At 37.7% G+C, this 8,451-nt stretch overlaps 1 pseudogene; it reads right to left on the bottom strand.

Annotated features, from left to right (window-relative positions):
* Positions 1-5,550: 5,550 nt before the first annotated feature.
* Positions 5,551-8,141, bottom strand: LOC139355983 (uncharacterized; annotated as a pseudogene).
* Between the last annotated feature and the right edge of the window lie 310 nt (positions 8,142-8,451).

The following is an 8,451-nucleotide window of genomic DNA, read 5'->3' as shown; positions in this document are numbered from 1 at the left end:
ATTAAATCATCTTTTGTATTCCTCCCATCTCATGAATAGAGAAATCTATACATAGATCCTATTGAGCCATTCACAGTGCTTGCTAACATCCCATTGATGGTAGATTTTGTAAAAGAAAGCAAATCAACAATTCTGTTACATTTAAAGTTTCACATCCATAAAGGTTTATTGTGGACTCCCTGCAATTGACTCCTAGAAAATGTTTTCTTTCAGTGAATTTCAGTGCAGATCATTTAAAGGGGGAGAAATATGCAATTATTGCAGAAACAAAAACTAAAGGACCAAAAATTTCCACCCAAAAAAATAAAAAAATACATGGTTCTACAAGATACATGCACTTTGAAATGTCTCTACGTAAATTGCCAAATATAACTAGGAGTGCTTCAGAAGACTGATTAGCTATTTAAGGTATATACAAAGAAGACTGGATAAGAATTTGCAAATAGGAACGTTAAGGTCTTTTTATCTTTCATGTTGCGACAAATGAAATACATTATTCACTATAAAAATTTCAAATTAACAGAAAAGCACCAGGAAGAAAATAAAATAAAATCCCCTGGTAATCCTGTAATCTTTTACATAGAAACAACCACATTATTAATATTACACATATTTTAAATATTTCTCTGTTATAGTTTTTTGGGGTTTTAGTTTTAGTTTTCACAAAACAAGGATCATGCTCCATGCATTTTAAACCTTTATTTTTTTCAATTAACAATACACTGTGAACAATTTCCTGTGGTATTAGGTTCCTAAAATGTGGTTTTTATCAGTCATATATTCTATATGTTAATATATCACAAATTATTTAGTTCCTGTTTTCAAGTTGGATTTTTTAGTATACACAATTGTAATTACAACTTTACATAAATTTTTGTATACTTCTTATTATTTCCTTAGGAGAGACTTCCGGGGAAATCACTGATTTTGCTAGCCAAACAGTATTTTAAAGACATTTGGAAAATGTTGTCAAGATGTCCATGAAGGACATGTCATTCATTTAATCTATGAAAATTACATTAAATTTTATTTATTTTTTCCAGCTTTTTGGAAGCATTATTGACAAACAAAAGTTCTATATATTTAACATATACAATTTGATGTTTTTGTGTACATATATGTTGTGAAATGATTACCACAATTAAGTTAACTGACATATCTACTACTTCACATAGTTAGCATTGTGTGTGCGTGTGTGTGTGTGTGCGGTGAAAACACTCTAGATCTACTCTCTCGACAAATTTTGAGTACAAAATACATTATTATTAACTACAGTCACCATGCTGTATAGGTCTCCAGAATTTATTCATCTTATACCAGAAGGTTTTATGCTTTAACATCTCCCCAGTATCCACCCCTGAGCCACTGGCACACCATAATACTCTGTTTCTATTAATTTGTCTATTTTAGAGTCCACAAATAAGTGAGATTATGTAGTATTTTTCTTTCTGTGACTGATGTATTTCACTTAACATAATTTCCTTCAGGTTCATCCATGTTGTCACAAATAAGATTTCCTTCTTGTTTAAAGCAGAGTAGTGTCCTATTGTGTATATATACATTTTCTTTAGGAATTCACCAGTTGATGGACACTTAGGTTGTTTCCATATCTTGGCTTTCTACAATGGCTGTACTAATTTACATTGCCACCAACAGCATGCAAGGGCTGCCTTTCTCCACATCCTCACCAACACTTTCTTTTGTCTGTTGAGAATAGCCTCTCTAACAAATGTGAGGTGATATTGAAGCGGCATCAGTCATCTGGGGTGATATCCAAGGTTCGTTGCCTCAAGCAAAGGAAATCAAGGACACAGACACATAAGGAGTGAGGACAAGAGCAGAAGTTTAATATGTGAAAGAAAGAGAAAAGCTCTCACTCCTGCAGAGAGAGGGGGCTCTCAAGTGGGTCTTCCAGTTATGTGGTGAAATGCACAGGGTTTTTTTTGTTTTGTTTTTTTGTTTGTTTGTTTGTTTGTTTGTTTTTGACAGAATCTCACTGTGTTGCCCAGGCTGGAGTGCAGTGGCGTGATCTTGGCTTCCTGCAAGCTCCACCTACCGGGTTCATGCCATTCTCCTGCCTCAGCCTCCCCAGCAGCTGGGACTACAGGTGCCAGCCACCAGGCCCAGCTAATATTTTCTTGTATTTTTAGTAGAGATGGGGTTTCACCATGTTAGCCAGGATGGTCTTGATCTCCTGACCTCATGATCCACCCACCTCGGCCTCCCAAAGTGCTGGGATTACAGGCATGAGTCACTGCACCTGGTCAATGCACAGGGTTTTATAGACTAGCTTGAGGAGGCAGTGTCTGATTTACACCAGGCCCAAAAGGTGTACCATTTACATAGCATGCAGAGAAGCTGGCTGCCCCACCTTAATCTTCTATTATGCAGATAGGTTCTCTACCTGGCCGGCACCATGTTGCCTGTTCCTTTACTGTACACGTGGTTGACAAAGAAAAAGGAAGATGGAGCCTCCATGTTGAACATGCCTGGCTACCAGGGAGCCGTTTCCTGTTGGCATAGCTGCCAGCATTTACCTGTGCAAGCTTCTGCCTTGCTTTTCTATGTCTGCAGCTTGATTTTTCAGGCTGCTCTTTATTAGAAAAGAAAAATCAAGCTGCCCTTTGTTAGAAAAGAAATTATTTGGGGGCTGCTTTTTATTAAAAAAATGAGAAACCTTACTGAGGACTCTCTTACCTCCACTATTTGTCTAAATAATTTCTTTTTAGCTCCTGTATCAATATCTTTTATGATTTTAGTTTGCATTCCTTTAATCAATAGTGATGTTGAACATTTTTCATATACCTGTTGGCCATTTGTTTGTCTCCTTTTGAGAAATGTCTCTTCAGATCCTTTGCCCATCTTTAAATCAGGTTATTTGTTTTCTTACCATTGAGTTGTTTGAGTTTCTTATATATTTTGAATATCAGTCCCTTTCAGATGTGTAATTTGCAAATATCTTCTCCCATTCTGTAGGTTGCCTTCTCAGTCTGTTGATTGCTTTTTGGTTGTGCAGAAGTTTTTCAGTTTGATGTAATTTCCTTGCCTATTTTCAATTTTGTTGCCTGTGCTTTGGAATTCATAGCCAAAAAATAATTACCCAGAAAAACATCATGGAGCTTTTCCCCTATGTTTTCTTCTACAAGTTTTACAATTTCAGGTCCTACAGTTAAGTCTTTAATCCATCTTGAGTCAATTTTTGTATGTGGTGTGAGAAAAGGGTCTGATTTCATTCTTCTGCAGGAAGATACCCAGTTGTGGAAGAGATGGTCATTCCCAGTTGTGTGTTCTGGTACCTTTGTCAAAACTCAGTTAACTGTATATAAGTAGATTTATTTCTCTTCCATTCGTCTATATGTTGTTGATTTTGCTTTAATGCCAGTACCATGATGTTTTGATTACTATAGCTTTGTAGTATGTTTTAAAGTCAGGTGATATGCTACCTCCAGCTTTGTTCTTTTTGCTTAGGATTCCATTAGCTATTCCAGGTCATTGTGGTTCCATATGATTTTTAGGGTTATTTTTCATATTTCTGTGAAAATATCATTGTAATTTTTATAGGAATTTCATTAATTATGTCAATTACTCTGAGTAGTATGGGCCTTTTAACAATATTAATTCCTCCAATCTGTGAACATGGAATATCTTTCCATTTATTTGAATCTTCTTCAATTTATTTCATCAGTGTCTTACAGTGTAGTTTTCAGTGTATACAATTTTCACTTCCTCAGTTAAATTTAGTCCTAAGTATTTTGTTATTTTTGATAATATCATAAACAGGATTATTTTATTAATTTCTTATTTGGATAGGTCATTATTGATGTACAAAAATTGGTATACAGAAATGAAACTGATATTTGGATGTTGATTTTTTATTCTGCAAGTTTTCTGAATTCACTTGTTGTAAAGTTTTTTCAGTGAAGTCCTTAGGGTTTTCTATATAAATGACCATGTTGTCTGCAAAAAGAGACAATTTAACATTTTCTATTCTGACTTGAATACTTTTTACTTCTTCCTGTTGCCCAATTATTCTGTCTAGGACTTCCAGAACTATGTTGACTAGAAGTAGTGAGAGTAGGCATTCAAGTCTTGTTCTTGATCTTAGAAAAAAAAACTTGCAACTCTTTCCTGTTGTGTATGATGTTAGCTGTGGCTTTGTAATATATGGCTTTTATTGTGTTGAGGTACATTTTTTCTATCACTAATTTATTGAGAATTTTATCACGAAAGGATGTTGAGTTTTGTCAAATGCTTTTTAAGCATCTAGTGAGATGATTATATGGTTTTTCTTCTTTATTCTGTTAATATGGTACATATTATATTTATAGATTTGTGAATGTTTAACCATCCTAACATCCCTAAGATACTTTTAAAGTGTTGTTGAATTCAGTTTGCTGGTATTTTCTTGAGGATTTTTGCATTTATGTCCATCAGCATTAAGGGCCTGTAATTTTCTTGTTTTGTCCTTATCTGACCTTACTATCAGAGTAATGCTGGCCTCTTAAAATGAGTTTGAAAATATTCATTCTTCTAAGTTTTTTTTTTCTGAGAAAGTTTGAGAATGATTGATATTTGTTTGTTAAATGTTTGATAGAATTCAGCAGTGAAGCCATCAGGTCCTGGACTTTTCATCAATGGGAGACATCTTATTGCTGATTCATTCTCATTACTCAAAATCAGTCTGTTTAGATTTTCTGCTTTTTTGTGATTCAGTCTTGGTAGGTTTTATGTGTCTAAGGATTTATTCATTTCCTCTATGTTATCCAATTTGTTGGTGAATAATTGTTTGTATCATCTCATGATCCTTTATATTTCTCTGGTATCCGTTGTAATGTCTCCTTTTCATTTCTGATTTTATTTTTCTTCCTTTTTTTCTTAGTCTAGCTAAAGCTTTGTCAATTTTGCTTCTTTTCAAAAAACCAACTGTTATTGATCTTTTCTACTGTTTTTCTAGTTTCTAATTTATTTCTGCTCTGATCTTTGTTATTTCATTCCTTCTGCTAACTTTGGGCTTAGTTTGTTCTTTTTCTAGTTCTTTGAGATGTCGAGTTCAGTTGTTTGCGATCTTTCTTCTTTTTTAATATCATTATGTGTTTCCCTCTTAGTACTGCTTTTGCTGCATCACATAAGTTTTGGTGAGTTGTGTTTTGTTTTCATTTCTCCTATTTTCTATTTTCTCTTTTGATTTCTTCTTTGACCTACTGGATGTTCAGAAGTATGATGTTTGATTTCCACAAACAGTCTGCATCACTTAATGACACGGTTACATCCTGCGAAATGCATTGTTACGTGACTTTGTCATTTGTGCTAACAAAATAGAGGGTACTTACATAATCCTAGAAGATATAGCCTACTACACAACTAGGCTATATGGTATAGCCTATTGCTCCCAGGCTACAAGCCTGTAAAACCTGTTACTATACTGAATACTATAGGCAATTATAACACAATGGTAAGTATTTGTGTTTCTAAACAAAGAAAAGGTAATGTGTTGTGCTGAGTCACTAGGCTGCTGCCATGCCACTAGGAAACAAGACTTTTTGAGCTAGGTTACAATCTAATGAGACCACAGTGGTATATACAGTTAGTCCCTGATGGAAATGTTGTTATACTATGCATGACTATATTTGTGAACTTTCTAGTTTTCCTCCTGTTGATTTCTAGTTTCATATCATTGTGGTTGGAAAAGATACTAGATGATTTCAATTTTCTTAAATATGTTAAGACTATTTGTGCACTGGATGGGGTGATGTGGTTCCTATTCTGATTTGGGCATAGTCTACATAGTCTAGGTGCAGCTACATCAGCTGAGGGCAGTGATGCTGAAGACTGCAGGGTCCCAGTGGCCAATGCTGTTATGTCCACAGCAATGAGGAAAGCTGTTGGGGTCTTAGGTGGTGAAGACTGCTGAGGTCATCCTGATCTGTTTTCCTCCAATAGAGGAAGTCTTAGAAGAAGGAATCCCTCTTGGTGCCAGGTATACCTCGCAGGTGTGCTTATATGATAGGGACACTGTCTGATGCATGGTGCCTATGGAGCGGCCAGGAGGCCCATGTCTAGAACCAGGCTTTCATGGAGGTTCAGGCCTCCTGGGTCTGAGACAGCAGAGGCCCTTGTTTTCAGGGTGCAGGGCCTCCCACTGCCTCTATGGTAATGGTGTATGAGGCATGGGAGCTTGTTGAGCAGCAGTGAATTTAGTGTCTAGAGCCTGGGCAGAAGCAGAGTTACAGCAAGAGGTGCAGAAGCGCCTGCTGTGGATTAGCTCTGGTGTCTAAGGATGGAGATGGGCAGGCTCATAGGAGCCAGGATCTAGAGCAACCACCACTTGGGGTTAGAGTATGTCCAAGGTTGGCAAGAGTGGTTGGTTTGTCCCAGGGTAGCACAAGAGCAGTTCTTTCTTGGGAGTTGGGGAGTGCAGAAATATCTCCCTCACCCAAGGACACAAGGTGGCATTGGCTGTTGGCTACCTCAGTGGTGAAAGCTGCTGGTATCTTTCGTGGCACAAGCTACTGGGGTCCATATGCTTCCACTAAATACTAGCAGGGAACTAAGGAGTTCAAGGCTGCCATGGGGCTGTGGAGGTCTTAGGCACAGAGATCACCAGAGTCCCCTGCAGAGCTGGTCTTTGAGGATGTGCTAGCAACCATTGCAGGACCAATAAATAGCCCTTGTCCTTTCTTGTTTGCAGCCGTCTCCAGGAGTCTCAGGTATGCTATCTCCACAGTGATCCTTTCTAGGAGGTTATTCTCCATTTTTTGCCCCACCGTGTTGCTGCAGTTTCTTAGTTGAGGAAATATTCCTGCTCTCTTGCAGCTTAGGGCCTATTTGGAAGAATTGGCCAAGTTAGACCTACTGGAGTTATCTCCTAGGATTTTATATGCTAACAGTAAGAGAAATACTCTTTCCTCTCAATTGGGAGCTATAATTACACTATCCTGGAGTTCTCATCAGTCTTGCCCTCTGCTATGTGGAGGCAACAGAATAAAGAGGTCAAGATGGAAGCTGAAGAAAATGGTAGTGGCCACAAGATCAACAGTCTTTAAGGCTGATTTGATTCCCGAGACTCACCCCTGTGTTCCCAGTTACAAGAGACAGTATGGCGCTCCCTGCCTTTTTGTCTTTAACCTACTTGTCTAACACAGACTTCTTCTGGTTGGCATTAGTAAGCGCCTTATTTTCTTCTCTTCTCTTCTATTTTAGAAGATGGGATCTAGGAGTCCTGGAAGCAAGAGACTAGAAAGGAAATTCTAAGCTTAAGTGCATGTTTTAATTATTCTTTCCTGTAGCAGTATGTTCTCCAACTATTTTATTTACTTATATAATTAATTCATTCAACAAATATTGAGCAACTGCTATGCACCAGGTAGTCTACTAGGTGCTGAGGATACAGCAGTAAACAAAATACATAAAATTCTTTACCCTTAGGGAATGTGCTTTCTAGTTACTTTACCATGATTATTGCATAGTTAACTACTGGTGATAAGAAAATTAATCATTAGAAATTCGTCCCTTGTTAATTTGGCATCCATATGCATATCCTTAAGAATTGTGGAGCCATCCCAAAATAAGGATTCTGAAGATGGATTACTGTGCTGCTTGCTCAAAGTTGTGATTGACTCCCCAAACTTGCCTGCTCACTCTCCCAGCAGACCAGCTGGTATGAGGGGCCCCAAGCAAGAGAGGTTTTAAGGATGCAGACTGGCTGATGTAGGTTATGCCGGTCTTTATCTCCATTGATGTGGGCTCATGTTTCAGGCAGATGGGTAGTTCTTAAGGTAGCAAATCCTTTATGGAGAGAAAACTTGACATTCAGATGGTTGCTTTTAAATGTTTATACATTTTACATTTATTGATAGATACCATAAATAATATCTGATAGATATCATAAATAACTCAACTGGTGTTGGTTCTTTTGCTGGTGGGGTGACTGTAACCTTCATGCCAAGATTCTGGGCCATACACAGTCTTGCCTGAATTGGGTTACTGTAATTTCCCATGATGGTAATCACAGGTCACAGTCATACTAAAAGACACCCGAAGGGATCTCCTATATTGCAGACACACCCTTCCTTACTTCCATTGTGGAGTAGTAGTCCAATTTCCCCTTTGTAGTCAGGATCAATTACCTCAGCCAGAGTCATAACTCCTTTCTTAGCTTGTTGACACAGAGGCACCAGTAGCCCAAAGTGGCCCAGTATCAATCTTAACTTGCAGTTCAGTTGGAATCATTGCTGTGTCTCCTGGTGGAATGATTCTTCTCTCCAAAATTATGACCTCCATGCCAGCAGAGCATAAAGTCATGGGAACAGGAAGCAAAAATTTTGCTACTGGGTCACTAGAGATAATGGTGAGTGGTGCTACTCCCATTTCCACCCCATAATTCCTGGACCCATGAATCCTGGCTATGGGAAAAATAGTATCAAATCTTGGACATTAATTCAGAGCATATAC

The sequence above is a fragment of the Macaca nemestrina genome, chromosome 9, assembly GCF_043159975.1.
Source record: "Macaca nemestrina isolate mMacNem1 chromosome 9, mMacNem.hap1, whole genome shotgun sequence".
Taxonomy (NCBI): domain Eukaryota; kingdom Metazoa; phylum Chordata; class Mammalia; order Primates; family Cercopithecidae; genus Macaca; species Macaca nemestrina.
Note: the sequence above shows the minus strand (reverse complement) of the source record. Positions and strands in the feature narration are given on the sequence as shown.